Below are 18,531 nucleotides of genomic sequence, written 5' to 3'. Positions count from 1 at the left end.
TTGATTACCTAAACTTTATACTCCTGCTATTTGAGCTAGTAGGTTAGAGTCTATTTTTTAGAGAGGCATACTTAGCTGAAGTAGTCACCATGTCAGTTAATGCTTTGTTTTCTAGGGATAAAATTATTTGTTGATGCATTTAAGTGTTTCAGAAACTCATATGACTTATGGCTATTTAAGGTACTAGAAAGGTACTAATTCTTCTGCCCCCAGAAATAAATATCACCTTGAATCAATATAACACTCTTTTGTTTAGTGTCTTGCCCAGAGCTCTCAGAAACCACGTGGATAGGATGATCCATATCCGTATTTTAGCATCTTATCCATAATATAATCATGGGGCATTGTGTTACGTATTTTACTAAAATGAAAATACTTTACATGTAAGCAATGCATATTCTTGACAATTTTAATTCCAAAGAAATCCTTTCCTTCCTTGCTCCTTCAACTACCTATGAGGTAAAATTGTTAAGCAAGTTGATTTATGAAATGTTCTGCTTTCAAAATACTGAGACTTGAGGCATGTTTTTTTAAATGGATATCTCCATCAAGATTTTTTGCCGTTGTCCCACTTGTGTGATAACTATCAGAAAGTATCATCCGTGTCCTCCATGTTGTGAAACAGGTTGTACAACGTTCCCACTATGATATTATTTTAGTATTTATCCTCAACATGCCTCTCTGCCTCTAGATTCATGGATTTTTTCCACTCTGTATCATTGCAACATATGCTTTTCTCTCTCTCCTGTTAAATCTATTTTTGAACAGATTATTACTTTTAATTGCATTTTTTCACTGAGTACCATCCTAGCAAGCCTCAGTGACACTTATTCAACTCTATCTAACCTCTTTGTGTGAGAAGTTTAAGATGCTTTCATTTATTACCCATATTCTTGCCATTGGTATAAAACATCTGAGACTAAAACTATAGCTCCCAAATACCTTTCCTATTATTTTCTCCCAAGAATTTCTGAGATATTTTTTCCAAGTCTTTTCTTGCTTTGTCCTATGCGCTGTCATACATTAGATTTGGGCACACAATATTTTAAAGGCACTTTCTCTCTCTTTGTATAGTTTCAGTTTAAAACTTCTTAATAAGATAGGAAAACCTCCTTTCAAACATTTTTCCCTGGGTTTTCCTAACATGAACCCTATCTCTTACATGGTCAAGAAAATAACATCCTGTTCACTGACACTTCTATTTTTTCCTCCATGCTCTCTATGAGCTTTCATCCTCCCTAATTATCTGTGGCATGGGGAGGTATTTCTTAAGCCCTTTCTCCCTCTCCTTCAGGGGATCACATTACATTTATAACACTAGTAATTGGTGAGCTCCACATTCAGGAATACAAACTTAAAACATACTCTAAAGGTCAAGGAAACACTATTTTCCTCAGCATTCTTACCTTCTGGGTTCAAGTTGAACTATTATCCTTTACAGTTTCCTTTGGAGATACCCTTTCTTGTGTAAACTGCTCACGTAAACTGCTGCAACAATTGTTAGATTTGTCATGACTCTTTGACAGCTAGGTTCTTGGCAATGAATGCTACTTTTGGTGTAAAGATTATATAATCTTTCAACTTCATTCCAATTTTCTAACTTTAAAACTACCTGGATCCTTGTTGGCAAGCTGCAAGTTTCAATATTCCAGTGGATCATGGAATCCTGGAGTTGGAAGGTATTTGTATAGCTCATTCAGTCATCTCTTTTGTTCATAAAAAGCATGGCAACAATTACTAAATATGGCACATTTATGGTATCTACCTACTCATTTCATGGAAAGGGAATTTTGCCTGGGGGTATCTAAAATGATGCTAAATGAGGAGATGCTTGTGTTAGAGCTGATTTACAGGATTCATTTATTTGTTCAATAATCAACAAATATTTATTGAGTATTATGTTAGAAGCATTGCAATAGGTATAGGAATATCATGATGAGCAAGACAGACATGATCTTTGCTCTCATGTAATATATACTTTGAGTGACACATGCTCATCAAATACCCACTCATTATTTTAGATTAAGGGTTAGCAGGCTCATACCAGGTAGCAGTTAAGGGTGGAATCAGGGAAACAGCATATAAAAATTCTTCTACCACCTTCATTTTCAACATCCCAAGTACTCAACTGACTAGATGTTTGAGGAAAGCTGGATGGCAACAAGTTGTTTTCAAGTGCTTGTGGGTCATTAACAAGGTTTCACGTGATATTGATCTTTTATAGGGTAACCAAAGGAGTGATCCTATTTTTAAGAAGTACCACATGTGCATTTTAATAAAAGCAATAGATAAAATATAAGTAAATATTTGTAGATGCCTTATCTCCTCACTCGGTTTGAAGTTCCTTACAAATAGTACCATGTCTACTTTCACTCACATTTTGCAGTATAGTTCGCTGTACCATGTAAGCATGCAATACATAATTGGCGGATTAATATAAAAAATACTGAATGACAGAAGAAGGGAAGAACATTCTTGAGGCTACTCTACATACAAGCAAACTGATCTGCGAACCACTGTGAAGTAATATCGACCCTTTAAGCTAATACCAAGTAGTTTTCTCTTGGGCTAGTGGCAAATAGGTAAACAACACACTTGAGGGAAAAAAGCAATTCTGGTGCACTATTTTTATTAGAAGAGGTGTGTGTGTGTGTGTGTGTGTGTGTCTTTGTGTGTACATACTTAATAAACTAAGAATCTATTTTTTTGTAATGCTATCAGCTTTAAATTTTGCCAATCGGGACAACAGTTTTCACACAGCTGTACCTGTTTCCTATTTGCAAGGTGTTAAGGTAAAAACAAAAAGCCCACAACAACATAAAGTTTTGTTTTGAAACCTAAATGGAAGAGGTTTTTCTTACTGAAGTGTCATTTTTTTAAATGAATAAGAAGTTAAGGATGTTCATTCTACCAACAGACAAACAATTTTAGTACAATTATGTACATCAACATTTATATTGGGAGCAATAGCAAGAAGTCCTGTACTATTCCTCCCCTTTCCACCCTCAAGCTGCGGTATCCAAATCAGAGTTTGCAGAAAGGAGAGGGAAACCCGTCATTAAACAGGGACTATTGACTCTAAAGTTTGGTGCAACTCTTCAGTAATTTGAGTATCTCAGGCTAGCTATTGACATCTCATAAGTTTGGGGATTTAACAACACACACTGCCCCACACACAGCACACATGGACACACACAGGAAATGGCTTCAGGCAGTACCCCCCTAGGGGCAGTTTTAACATCAGAAGATGAACCAGTCTTCTGTGCTGTCAGTGTCCCATTCACTGCATCAACCAAGAGAACCAGGTTGAGGTTGATGGGTCCCACTTTATCTCCCATTGACACAAAGGAGGGCTTTGCAGGGCACCAACTTGGGATTCTGAAATCCACTTCACTCTGACTCAGAAAAAAACAATTTTCCAAAACATGTTTGAAATCGTTACCAACTGCCAATGCATTTGCTGAGCTAGAGAATTTCAACTCTGCAATTTTATTTCCCATGTGCTCTAGCATCATCCCCAGCACCATTGCACTCCTGTGTGTGCACAGCAGACTAGTGAATGATATAGGCAGCATATGGCTCCTCTCACCTTCCTCACAGTTGAAAGTGTTTTCAGGCAAAGTCAGAAGGAAAAGCATTTCTTATGCCAAATCGCCTTCCCCTCATTCTCCTTTGAAGCAATAAGAAATTCTAGGCAGATATATAGGGAAAAGGGCCATCCAAGCTTGCACCTGCAACAGAAATGCAAATTGCCTGCTTTCCAATGGATTTTACTCACTGTTGAGCTGATTCTGTTTGTGACCTGTTGGATTTTGAACTCTTATACAAAAGCAACAATAATGCCAGCCCAAAGGACCCTCCTCAATTCATTATAAAGCCAGGCGTAGGAATAAGTTCTACCAGTGAGTAATATAGCTACATGTCTATGCGAAGGTGTTCCAACACAGCTTTGAAGCCTTTAAGCATAAATCACATTCACATTCACATTCACATAAATCCATCTCTGTCTATAGCACACATATGGAGTTTCTACACTATCATTCGACTTGGAATAAAAATCCGTTCTTGTGGAGGTTATCACAGGACACAGAGGTTATTCTGCCACTGACAGGAAAGCAAGCATGCTAAAAGCATGTGAGCTGTCAAATTGGTGAACTTACTGTGACCTGGAACATCAGAAATGCACTGACTGCAGTGAGAGAAGAGCATTTTGAATTGTTTCTTTTCTATTGCAAGTGTAGAGTTGAAAGCATGGGGCTACAGGAAACGATTTTGGAAATGAGACCAGATGATCTCTAATGTCTCTTACAGCCCTAAAATTCTCTAGGCCAAGAGAAGCTATAGAGAAAGGCTGCCTAGTACCAGGTGTGGACGACAATAGGGAGGGGTGCTAGTTGAGGAAAATTGGAGAGCAGTGTTCTTCACTGAAAAGCATTCACATTAACACATGATGAAACAAAACAAAACTCACTGCTACCCCCCCTCCACCAAAAAAACCCCCAGGAAAAAAGGAACCCTTGGACTACCAATTTTTTTTTCAAAATTCAGAAGAGACTTCACAATTAAAAATTCACTTGCTTATCAATGGGAACTGATTTTCACAGGAGTTTTTTTTTTCCTTAAGTAAGATATGTACATATATTTGCAAAGTTTTTTTCCAAGGTACATTTGGAAGTTTCTTGTGCTTATTTCTGTGTAATTACAGATTTTTCAGATTTGTTGAAGTACTTGTTTCCATCAGGACTTTATTTTATTGGACTTTTCTTTAAATGTCATTGTTACAGGTCAAACCGATATTATCATTGTTCACCAAGAAGCTCAGAAGAACAACTCAGGAGTGAAACCTAAGGGAGGAGGGAGATTGAAATGTGGATTACTGGGGATAGGGTGTCGAGGATCACTAGAAGGCACGGGAGAGGCCGGTCCATGGCAGCCACTGAGAGATTTCACTGTGTAGAAGGGAAGCAGATACAGATTTCAAGGAATCAGTCTACTCCACATGCCCTTTGGCCTTATCTTTCCCATTCTCCATGAGCAACTTACTTCATAGAAGCAATAAGAAGAAGAAGTCTCCACAGGGAGTTCTCTAGAGTCTCACCACGGATCTTCCATTTCTTGTAAGGCTTTTAAATTAAGGCAAGAATTTATTCTGCATGACGCCTGAACTCCTGTCTTTACTCAAAGAGATGGTCTATTAAGAACAGTTTGGGCTCAGTGGGAGGAAGGTGGACTGCAGCTCCCCAGGCTCACCATTAATGAATAAATTGAATGCTTCCGTTTAGGGTGAGTAAGACAGGGAGTATCCGGCATCTTTTGTTAGAAGTACATTTAAATGAAAGACCTTTTAAATGACTGTATTTCGGTTCTTTGTGTGCACACTGAGTGCCAGGTGTTCCATAGAGTCCCAAGTCACTCCAGAGTAATATGCAACTGTGTGTGATTCCTGCACTGTTCTGCATTCTCTTTCTGACACATGTACCAAAAGGGGCTCTGAGGGGGAATGGGAGAAGCTGAGGACGAGCAAAGAGGACATATTCACACTGTCCTGACAAAGGAAAAAGATTCAGTGCAAAGGTCAATGGTAGAGCACTTGCAATGAACTAAAAGTTACTTGTTAGGCAATTGAGGGAAATTTGCCTGCATGTTTCCTTTAAGGACTGAACGGAAGCACTGTGAATTTAGACAATACTTTATACATGCTGTCAGACATAATTTTTTTTCAACAAAGAGATTCAATCCTGAGTAGCTTCAAAGCTCCAACCTCACAGCTCAAGTCCAGGTTTTATTATTTTTGTAAGAAGCAGTTTTATGTATCATCAGTGTTAATGAAAACATTATGTTCCATTCTTAAGTTGAATTGTGGATTTGAAATACGATGTTCTTAGAACCATATGCTCATGTTCAAAACTGATGTCTTGTAGCTGTGACTATTCAGGGCATGAAAATGTATAGAAGTAAATGTGCATTTGAATATGCAGGTTATACTTTATCATTAAGGCTGATTATTTATAGAAGCAGAGAAAGCAGAGAGCTGTCAAAGTGGTTTTAAATAAAACAAACAAGCAACTGCAAAAAGGTATCATTTGCAGCAGGAATACTCACCATAATCAGAATCCTTTATCTTTCGTAGAAAGAGCTGGCCACGGCTGTCCCCGCAAGCAAATCACTTTGGAGCAGCTGGACAAAATGCTGGAGGAAAGATGCAGCTGGGCTTGTCCTCTCTGGAGAGGAAGATGGATTCCTTGGAGGTAGACTCAGCTGGCTATGAAATCTCCAGTGACTAGCAGGCTCAGTTCTTCCAGTTAATCACACAGTATTTTTCAGAAATCATATTTTCAGTAGCCTTGAATAATAGGAACTTTCTAAAGCAGCTGGAAAATAAAATAATCTGTTCCTAGAAAGGAGTAGTAAATGCCTTTTATATCTAAATTAAACATAGAGCTAAAATGTGTTTTTTTAAGTAATGGTGATTTGTGCCGCAGACAGTGGTGTGGTGTTCTGCTTACAAAGAATCTAGGCTCTGCCACTTCACAGCAGTGTGAACTCACGCAAGTGTCTTAATTTCATTGAGTCTCAGTTTCTCCATTTGTAAAATGGTGATGATAATGGAATTTTAGTTTATTTTTAGTGAAATGCTCCTTTACAAATGACCAGCCTTTCCCCGATGTTTAGAGAAAATCTCCTCAATACATTTGTTATTAGTGATACTACTTTGCTATTTATTATAGAATTTGTAAGGTGCTTTCAATGAAACTGTTCAATCTGAGCCACTCTTGGTGGGTCCACGTTTAACTGCCATATATGTTTAGACACTGTGAACAACCATATTTAAATCTTTACTTTCCCTTTGAGTTTCTCACCTGACACAGTCTGAAATCTTCACAAAATTTTTCTAATTTCTTGTTGACTAAAACTTCACTGGTTATATGTTCTTCCCAGATCCAATTACATGACTGCCAGTTCTCTTTATTGCCAAAGATTGTCTTTTGCCAGGTTTAGGATACATTTGGCATGATTTGGTATTCTTTATGCTTATTTTCAACCCATAATGCTGGCTATAATTATTTTCATACTTGACAGGGACTCCTAGCTACCTAACTAATACCCATTTCCTCTTTCTTAGTTAATAACAGAACTCAGTTTTGTTCTGGATGGCCTATGGGATGTGAGAGATAGGATGGGACTTCCAGAAGTTCTCCTTAAGAAAAAGATAGCATTTGATATATGCATTCTTTTCCCTTCCCATTTCCTGTTTCTTGCTGGTCATGTAGACGTGAATGGCTGGAGTCTCAGTAGCCATATTGAACAATGAGGTAATCTTGAGCCAATGCAAAAGATGAAGGATCATAAGCATAAAAATTTATCCCTTGTGACTTTGGAGTTGCTATGGTCAGTTCTGAATTATCTACCTTGGAGCATCTTTTATGTTAGATAAAAACATTTAATCTTGTTTAAGTCCCATTTTTTTATAGGTCTCTGATGCTATTTCTAGATGACACTGCATTTTACTGAGCATGTGTTCTCAGAGCATAATTTAATAATATTCTAGTAGTTATACTGGTCACACTCAGAAAACATATTCTAAATATCACTAGATCATTTTGGATCATGGAGTTTACTTTTTCAGGACAAATTCCCCACTTCTTTTCCCAGACACCTTTAATTCAAATGAAAAATGCTATAAATTTAGGCATCATATTTTATCGAGACAATTTCTCTGCATAAGTGTCAGTGGATTAGGGTAAAAAATGGAAAGATTTTGTGTTATTATTCTATATTTTTATGATACCACCACCAAACTTTAAAAAGTAGAGACCCAGGGATTAAAATGAATAACCTTGAACTGAAACTTTATTCAAATAGAATGTGCCTTAAATCTCATAATTGAGATTAACAAAAGGTCTCTTGCCCTCTTAAGTGGTTGTCTATGTTTTTACTCTCTACCAGTGTTTTCCAAACTTTTAATGTCTTATGTCTTCTGTTTTTTTAATTTTTTGTTTTGAAATAAATACAGATTCATAGGAAGTTGCAAAGATAATACAGAGAAGTCCCATGTACACTTCCTTCAGGTTCCCCCAAGGGTCAGATCTTAAGTAACTGAAGTACAATATCAAAATTAGAAAATTGACTTTATTTCATATATGTGTGTATTAATCATGGTTCTCCAGGAAAACAGAACCATAATAGATAATAGTTATTTATTATGAGGAATTGGTTCATGTGATTATGGAGGCCGAGAAGTCCTATGATCTGCCATTTTCAAGCTGAAGACTCAGGAAAACCAGTGAGGTTATTCAGTTCCAGTCTGAAGGCCTAAGAACCAGGAGAGCTGATGGTAAATTCCAACCTGAGGTCTGGAGAAAATGAAATGAGATGCCCCAGTTCAATCAGTAAGGTAGAAAAACAGAGTCAAATTCCATCTTCCTCTGTCTTTTGTTTTATACAGGTCCTCAGTAGATTGAATGATGCCCAGCCACACTGGGGAGGGCAATCTAGTGTACCGAGTCGACTGATTCAAATGCCAACCTCATTCAAAACATGCTCACAGCCACACGCAAAAATAATGTTTAATCTGGGCACCCTGTAGCCAGTCAAGCTGACACATTAACCATTACAATATGTATAGTTCTATGTTAGTTTATGATGTGCAGATTTATGTAACTACCACCAAAATCAAAATACAAAACTGTTCCATCACCACAAAGATATCCCTCATACTACTGTGTTGTGAGTGGCACGCTTCCCTCCTCCATATTATCTCTCAGTCTTAGAAAGCAGTCATCTATAATTTTGTCATTTCAAGAATGTTATATAAATGGAATAATAAAGTATGTGACTTTTTGAGATTGGCTTTTTTTTCACTCAGCATAATGCCCTGTAGATTCATCCAGGCTGTTGTGTGTATCAATAGTTTGTTACTTTTTACAACAAGAGTAGTATTCCATAGTATGGGTGTGCCACTGTTCATTCAACCAGTCACACATTGAAGCATTGCTTCTAGTTTTTGGCTATTACAAATAAAGATGCTATGAACAATGATATGCAGGTTTTTGTGCAGACATAGGTTTTCATGTCTCTGGGATAAATGCCCAGGAGTTCACTGGCTGGATGGTACAGTAGTTGTATGTTTAGTTGTTTTGTTTTTTTTAAATAATCAATAAATTTTATTTTATTTTAAAAACTATTTTTTCAGTTACAGTTGACATTCAATATTATTTTATATTAGTTGCAGGTATATAGCATAGTGGTTAGACATTTATATAATTTATGCAGTGATCCCCCTGACTACTCTAGTACCCACCTGGCACTACACATAGTTGTTCTGACATTATTGACTATATTCCCTATGCTGTACTTTTCATCCCTGTGACTATTTTGTAACTACCAATTTGCATTTCTTAATCCCTTCACTTTTTCACCCAGTTCCCCAACCCTCCTGCCCTCTGGCAACCATCAGTTTGCTCTCTGTATCTATGAGTCTGTTTCTCTTTTATTTGTTTATTTTGTTCTTTAGATTCCACATATAAGTGAGATCATACGGTATTTGTATTTCTCTGTCAAACTGTTTTCCAGAATGGATGTAACCACTTCACATTCCCACTTCTGATCAACTGTTGTTTCTTGCCCCGAGTCCTAAGTTTCCTGTTAAGTCTGTTTTCTTCTTTCCACCTTTCGGAGTCTTCTTATGTTTATTTTACATATAATGTTCAAGGTTTACTAGTTGTAGTTAGCAGGAAGAATAGGGAGAAATACATCTCTTTCTTCCTGGAAGCAGAAGTCTTCCCTGTTTTTTTTTTTTAAGATTTTTTTTTATTGGGGAATTAGGGGAAGGGGAACAGACAAGTTGCTGTCGTTTTGTTCTTCAGTCTAGTTGTAGAGGACGTTGCTTTACTGGCCCAAGTTGGCACCATCACTGCGCTCTTCCCGGGCGAGGCAGATCAGTCTCTGGCTTCTGGATGGCCATTCACAGCGGCTTGAGGGCTGCTCATGCTGGCTGCTGGGTACACATGGCAACCCACTGCCACAGGGGCTGCAGCCTACACCGTCGCCAGCGACTCACAGCAGTCCAGCTCCAGGTTGAGCTGTTGTTCAACATCTTAGCTGTAGAGGGCAGTGTCACTGGCCCTCATATGAGGGATCCGAATTGGGGCCCTCTGGCATCCCAAGCCAGCCCTTAACCAATGCGCTACTAGGCCGGCCCTTCCCTGTTTTCTTTTGATGAGCACAAAAAACTCATAATTGAGTTAATCTATTTTGAAATTTCTGTATAACTTTGAGAGAGAGTATGAGATTTTGGTGTTAATCAAAGGTACACAGGAAAGACTTCTGCTTCTGGGAAAAGAGGCGGGCAAGGCAGTGGGTAAAAAACGTTGAAGAGGAATGAGAAGTACAAACCTCCAGTTATAAAAAAATAAATAAATAAGTCATGGGGAGGTAATGTACAGCATAGGGAAGCTAGTCAATATGATTGTAATAACTTTGTATGGTGACAGGTGGTTACTAGAATTATTGTGGTGATCACATCGTAAGGAATATAAATGTTGAATCACTATGCTGTTCACCTGAAACTAACATAATATTACATGTCAACTACACTTTAACAAAAAACAAGACAAACACAAACAAAAAATAGATTAAGTCATGATTGAAAAAACAGCATTGAGACAAATTTCTGTTTATTTTCAAACTAACACACCATACTTCTTACTTCACCACTCTCTCATCTAATATTTACATATGTTCCCCCACTTCACTGAAATTCGTTGCCCCCATACATTTTCAGAGTTCTGACAGTTCTTGTTTCTAATCCCCCTGTTTTTTTATTTCTAGCCATATCTCTACCTCTTTCTTGGGTTGTTCTTTTGATACTTGTGACCTACTATGAGCCAAAGCACCAAATCAGTGTCAGATTTTTGGCTTGGTTTTTTAGAACAAAGTTGTTCAATTCCAGATAACTTTGGATAAGCATCAGATAAGCATCCATACTCTTAATCAATGCTTAGATGAACCAGCCTTCAACAAGCTTTTGAAGACTGCTCATGACAAGAGATTTGTTTTTATCAGTGTTTGGCTCATGACAAGAGATTAAAACTAACCTGCTCACCTTTTTGCTTTGTGAAAAATTGGATCATTTTGGAAGCATCAGGCTTGGAATTGGTATATGGCCCTGTCACATATAGTTTGGCACATAACTAGCCGAATGTAATTATATAGGGCTATTAGATGAAGTTCAATTTCAGAATGGATTTACATGAAGGGAAAAAGATTGCTTTTTTTCTCTTCTTTTGGAGAGGAATAAATTTATATTGTACCTAAAATTCGTTTTTCCTATGGAAGGTTTAAAATCATTATATTATTATTTAACTGCTGCAGCAACATGAAACCTTTTATAAGTGTTGTTTTCATCATGAAAGGTGTAGTTATACACACACACATCATTTATGCATATATTTTTGGTTCCTCTGGTGGTTAGTTGGTTTTAAATTGTAGCAAGAAAACAATACTACATTGAAAACAATCAAATGAAAGAGAACATAAGCTCAAAAATTACCAAATGGGGCCGGCTGAGTGGCGTGTTGGTTAGAAGTTGGCTTGGGATGCCAGCTCTGAGCAGCAGGACCCGGTCCGGATTGCACATGAGAGCCAGTGATGCTGTGCCCTCTACAGCTAAGATGGTGAACAACAGCTCGACCTGGAGCTGGGCTGCCATGAGTTGCCGGCAACGGCGTAGGCTGTAGTGGGGCTGCAGTGGGCTGCTGTGAGCTACCGTGAGTGGCTGGCAGCCAGCGTGAGCTGCATGAGCTGTGGTGAGCGGCCGTCCAATGGTAGGCGAGCGATCTGCCTCAGCCAGGAAAAGCACAATGATAATACCAACATGGGCCAGTGAAGCGACGTCCTCCACAACTAGACTAAAGAACAAAAGGATAGCAACTTGCCTGTTCCCCTCCCCCGATTCCCCAATAAAATCTTTTTTTAAAAATTACCGAATGGACCCAGGTAAAGGGGGTCAAATATATGGTGATGGAAAGAGAACTGACTCTGGGTGTTGAATACACAATGTGATATGTAGATGATGTATTATAGACTTGTACACCTGAAATCTATGTAACTTTGCTAACAATTGTCACCCCAATAAACTTTAATTTTTTTTTTAAAGATTTTTATTGGGTAATTGGGGGGATGGGAACAGTGCTGGGGAATTGGGGGAAGGGGAACAGACAAGTTGCTGTCGTTTTGTTCTTCAATCTAGTTGTGGAGGATGTTGCTTCACTGGCCCAAGTTGGCACCATCATTGCGCTCTTCCCGGGCGAGGCAGATCAGTCGCCGGCTTCCGGACGGCTGCTCACTGCGGCTGCTGGCCGCTCACGCTGGCTGCTGGCTACATACGGTAGCCCATGGCATCCCACTGCCACAGGGACTGCAGCCTATGCCGTCGCCAGCAACTCGTGGCAGCCCAGCTCCAGGTTGAGCTGTTGTTCAGTATCTTAGCTGTAGAGGGCAGTGTCTCTGGCCCTCATATGTGGGATCCGAACCGGGGCCCTCTGGCATCCCAAGCGAGTTCTTAACCATCGCGCCACTCGGCCGGCCCCCTATAAACTTTAATTTAAAAAAATTTCCAAATGGTTATTTTATTAGGTTTTGTTTGATCATTAAATTTATTTTACAGACCAAAATAGTTACTTCGAGTTTGCTGTATTTTTATGTATTATTTTTATTGTAATTACTTTTTTTTTGTAAACTCCTTGGCATCACCTTTTTTTTTCTTTTTTTAAAGAGGGGGTGGGTATCCAGATGGCCATATGCAAGTCAAGAGGGACCTTTCTCTTTGTGTTGCCAATTTCCAACAATTAAATTTTGGTTTCTTTAGGTCATGAGCTGGTTTTCTTTTTGTTTTGTTTTGCTTTGTTTTTATCTTAGAAATCTATATTTTTATTTTGACCATTTGTTAGTGTTTTCCCTAAAATAATTACGATAATTAACAATAACCAAAAACCTAAAAAAGAATCCTTGTTTTCTTTTCATTTTTTTTCTTTTACATCATCTGTTGTCCATCAGTAAACAGAACTTCAGTTAGTTTTATGGAATGTAACATTTAGCACCTTCCCTCCTGTTTTTTTTAAAGGAAAAAGATAAAATTCAATGACTTGAAGTCGAGAATGTGGCTATAGGTTCATTGACCCATACTCAGATTGTAAAGAATTCCTCACCCTTTTTAGCCTGAATGAGTACAGTGCTGTGTGGCAAAGATACACAAACCGAAGCTGCATTACCATCATCAGTAGAATAGGTCAAGCTGCTTTTTATGACAAAGCACAACTGCTGATCCCAATCTCTACTCTCTGGAAAAATCAGTCATTCCACTCAGCACCAGCTGAACTACCAAAAAGCAAATGATAGTATTCCTGGGGAAGAAATAACTTCCATTTCTTCTCCTTCTCATTTCCCTTCCCCTTCCCCGTCTTCTTTCCCCCTTCCTTTTTCCCCTCTTCTTCCTCAGCCTCCTTCCTTTCCTCAAATAAGTAAATCCATTATTTCTCTCTTTTCCAAGATGGCTACTCTAATGTTTTTTCCTGAAGTCAATGTTTACAAGCAAACCAACAGTGCTGCTGCTAATAGTTGCTGCTTTTTGGCAGGATTTTCAATGTGGTGTGTTTTCAGCATCTGTGCACACTCCTTATTTTCAGGTTTTTTGAAAGATTGCAAATTTTCAGTGATTATTTTTAAGCATCATCTGAATTTGTAAGTTAATTCAATGGCCACAGATTGACTTTGGCTCTTCAGTTTCCTCAGTTATTTTGCTGTCCATGAAGCAAATGTTTAGTTTTGCTAGTTTTGAATCTCTATCCCTTCATTAACATTTCAAGAATCATCAACCTAGCTGCTATTAATTTCAGTACATCTTTTTCAAATGCTGTTTATAAGCTCCCTATCGGTTTAGCAGCACCAGTTGCTATGTTCTCTGGATGACCCTCAGATCTAGCAATGCGGTCAAGGAAAGAAAGACTAAATTCTACTCTTGTTTGCATCAGCAGTGCATCTGGGTATGCATTGTCCTTCGATCTGTGGATAATTACAGTATCGGCTTCCAAGAAACCTTTCCTGAGCTCATTCAGATAGTCCACAGTGTCGCAATCTGACTTGTGCAATGGGAATTGGCAGGTTTGCTGAAACATATTCAATACTACCTCTAGGTATTCGTTAAACTCTCCACCAATAACAAGGGTAATATCCCCAAACACTTACAGAATCTGTGGCTTTACAGACCTATGGACATTCCCATTCCTTATGTTCTCCATCAACAAGTAAGATACTGGATTTCAAGGTGTGACATAAGTCTTCCTCTTATCTTACAGTCTCCAGTAAAAATCCTTAACAGTGAGACCATGACCTCATCTTGATACTGCACATTTCAGAGAACACTTTGAAGAGTTCTGGAAAACTTTAACAGGGGATTTTTCCCTGAAATAATGAAAAATCCTCAACAGGGACACCATCATCTCATCTTAATGCTGCACTTTTCAGAGAATATTTTGAAGAATTATGTGGAACAAAGACTGAAGGTAACTTAATTAGATCTTATCAGAAATGCTTGTATATGTGACTTCATCTGTATTGATATACTGTTAGACCAGAACTTCCAGAGTCAATTTTTTAACTGAAGGGTAACAGTACTTGGTATGATTTTTCACAGTTTTCGTAGCACTTCTCAGGTTTTTCTGGGGACCACCAGGCCTGTCTGTGTTCTCCAGGAGCTGATGATATATGAGAATAAGAAACAAGTAGCTGTTTCTTACCGATTATCACTTATGAAATTTCATAAGCAGCTTCAGCTAAACTAGAAAAAAACCCAGCACACATTTGATGTCATTCTGGGTTCAGCACTCAGGCCTTCTAAAAGACAGAGAAGCCAAGTAGACATCACTGGTGATAGCTTCAGGGAGCAAATGCAAAATCTGCCTTCAGTTTATATACTTGTATATCAAACAACTTACACAGGGGTCTTTGATTAATTATATTAGGTTAGGCATTGCCTGTATAACAAGGAGTTTGAGCTTCTTTAGTTTCTGTTCTTCCAAGATATAGCAAAAAACATTGCAGAGGTACCCTGGTATCACTAATCAGGGTTCCCAATAGGTTCTTTAATAGAGGGAAGGACATGTGGGACAATGTCATATTCACATCAGGTGACCAGGAGCATCACCATATCCATCATCTTTGCTACTGTCTGTGTGAGAATGGAAAACTCAATTGTAGTGATCTCTTGACATAGATCTTGTATGTGTGCTCTGATGCCTTCCTTGTTCTGCTGCCTCTTCAGCATCAGTGGTCAAATCTATTAGTATTTAAATAATTCTTTTCAAATTTTTCAATTACATTTTACATACAATATTATCTTGGTGACAGGTGTACAACATAGTGATTAAACATTTATATAATTTACAAAGTGACCACCATGATAAATCTACCCATATAACACCATACATAGTTATTACAATATTATTGACTATATTCCTTATGTTATACTTTATATCCACATGACTATTTTGTAACTACCAACTTGAACTTCTTAATCCCTTCCCCATTCTCACCCAACTCCAACCCCCCTCACATCTGGCAACCATCAAAATGTTCTCTGTATCTATGAGTTTATTTCGGTTTTATTTGTTTGTTTATTTTGTTGTTTAGATTCCACATATAAGTAAAATCATAAGGCATTTGACTTTCTCTATCTGACTTACTCCACTCAGCAAAACACCATGCAGATTCATCCATGTTGTTGCAGATGGCAAGATTTCATTCTTTTTTATGGCTCAGTAATATTCCATTGTATATATGTAGCACCTCTTCTTTATCCATTCATCTATTGATGCACAACCAGGTTGCCTCTATATATTGGCTATTGAAATTAATGCTACATATGGATGCGTATGTCCATGTGAAGTAGTATTTTGAGATTTTTTTTCAGATAAATACCCAGAAGTGGGGTTACTGGGCTCTTCTTTGTCTCTTCTTATGGGCTTTGTTTTAAAGTCTGTTTTGTCTGGTGTAAGTATCACTACCCCAGCTGTTTTATTCATTTCCATTTTCATGAAATACCTTTCCATCCCTTTACTTTCAGTCTCTGTGTGTGTTTTCAATAGGAAGTGAGTCTCTTGCAGGCAACATACGTAAGAGTATTGTTTTCTTATCCATTCAGTCACCCCATGTCTTTTGATTGGAGCATTTAATCTATTCACACTTAAACTATTGATAGACATGTAGTTGTTGCCATTTTATTATTCATTTTTTTATTTTTATTTTTTCTTCTTCTTAAAGAAGCCCCTTTAAAGAAGTCATACTGGCTTGTTGATGATGAACTCTTTTAGTTTTTCCTTGTCTGGGATGTTCTTTATCACTTTTTCAATTTTAAATGATAGCCTTGCTTGGTAGAGTAGTATTGGTAGCAGATCCTTTCTTTTCATCACTTTAAACATTTGGTGCCAATCTTTTCTTGCCTGCAAGGATTCTGTTGAGAAATCAGCTCACAATTTTTGGGGAGCTCCCTTCTAAGTGAGTACTTGCCTGTCTGTTGCTGCTTTTAGGATTCTCTTTTTGTCTTTAACCTTTGCCACTTTAATTATGTGTTTTGAAGTGGGCTTGTTTGGGTTCATCTTATTTGGGACTCTGTGCTTCCTGGACTCATATGACTGTTTCCTTCACCAGGTTAGGAAAGCTTTCAGTCATGATTTCTTCTGATAGTTTCCTAATCCCTTGCTTTCTCCTCCTTTTGCTACCTCTATGATACAAATGTTGCTATGCTTGATGTTATCCCAGTGGTCTCTCTAACGACCCTCATTTTTTCAGATCCTTTTTTCTTTTTGCTGTTCCATTTGGGTATTTTCTGCTACCTTGTCTTCCAAATTGCTGATTCATTCCTCTGCTTTACCTAGTCAGCTTGTGATTCTTTCTATGCATTCTTCATTTTAGTTATTGTATTCTTCACTTCTGACAGGTTTTTATGGTTTTTATGTCCTTTTTTCCATGCTGGCTATCCCTTCGTTGAAATTTTCACTAAGTTCTTTGAACATCCTTATAAACATTGGTTTAAATTCTGTATTTGGCAAATTGCTTGACTCCATTTTGTTTAGTTCTTTTTCTGGAGTTTTCGCCTGTTCTTTCATTTGGGACATATTTCTTTGTTTGCTCATTTTGGCTGCCTCTCTGTGTTTGTTTCTCTGTATTAGGTAAATCTGCTATGTCTCCTAGTCATGTCCAGGTGACCTTATGTAGTAGGTGCCCTATGATACCCAGTGATGCAGTCTTCCTGGTCACCGGTACTGGTGCTCCAGCAATGCCCCTTGTGTAGGTTATGTGTGCCCACCTGTTATAGTTGAGCCTTGATTGCTATTGGCATGTCAGTTTGTGGGATTGACCCTCAGGCTTATTGACTGTGAAGTTTGGCCACATCCACTGTTTATGGACTGCTGTGAGGGGGGCTTGCCCTGACTGGGATTTGCCATAGTGGGCTCTGGTGCCTGCTGAGACTGCCCTTTGGGTGTGCTGCTTGAGGGGATAATGTGGTGGTGCTCTGCTGTGGTCTCAAGTAGATGTCCTAGTATTTTGGTTCTCATGCCCCTTGTGAGGGGCTCTTATTGCAGTCCCAGTGCAGACATTGCCTGTGATAAGCCAGGGAGTACTTGGTAGGAGCTACAGAATGATTCGTGGTTGGTCACTGACTGTGTTTTACCTGGAGGCACATGGGAGAGACCTCACTGCAAATCAAGGATGGCTACCAGCAGTACTGCGCCTAGGGTAGCTCTACAAATAGCCCAGGACACCCTGAGATCTGCCGCTGCCTGCTGGGTCCTGTAAGGCTCAGCTGCTGATAAACCCTCATGTGGTATATGAAATAGGTAAGGCAGGGACTCAGGGAGCCACCAGGTTGGTACAAATGATGACCACCAGGATAATGTAGATTCTGGTTTGTACCAGTGCTGAGCCTAGAACTACTAAGCAAAAGTCTCAGAGCACACCAAGGCCAGTCACCACCCAACAGGGGCCTGTGGTGCCCCAAGATTTGTCCAAGAAAGAGTAAAATGTGGGCAAGGCTGGTTGCTGGATGGGAAAGTACCTCCAGAATTGCATGAATTGGTGGGGTGGGGTACCAGGGAGTGACCAGTGTGGAGCTAATGGGGATCACCGGGACAATGCAAATTCAGATTTGGCCATGTGGAAGAGGGCTCAACACAGAAAAGATGGTCCCTGCCTGTCAGCTGTACAGGACAAGAACCCTACATGGGAAAAATGGTGACTGTTCTTCCAGTCCTCACCATGAAGCTACACAAGTCAATCTCTCCCTGTATGTCTCTGACACCTTCTGAGTCACTATCCCTCCACTGGAGCCCAGGGTGAGTGCCTGTGAGCGAGTGAGTCTATGCTTGGGCCCTTTTATTTATTTTTTAAAAAGATTTTTATTGGGGAATTGGGGGGATGGGAACAGTGCTGGGGAATTGGGGGAAGGGGAACAGACAAGTTGCTGTCATTTTGTTC

The 18,531-nt window shown here is 38.9% G+C and overlaps 1 pseudogene; it reads right to left on the bottom strand.

Moving 5' to 3' along the window:
• Positions 1-13,728: 13,728 nt before the first annotated feature.
• The window catches only part of LOC109381946 (importin subunit beta-1-like), a 7,639-nt pseudogene continuing 2,836 nt past the window's right edge, over positions 13,729-18,531 (bottom strand).

Source organism: Hipposideros armiger, unplaced genomic scaffold, assembly GCF_001890085.2.
Source record: "Hipposideros armiger isolate ML-2016 unplaced genomic scaffold, ASM189008v1 scaffold_56, whole genome shotgun sequence".
NCBI lineage: Eukaryota > Metazoa > Chordata > Mammalia > Chiroptera > Hipposideridae > Hipposideros > Hipposideros armiger.
This window is presented reverse-complemented; position numbering and strand designations above follow the sequence as displayed.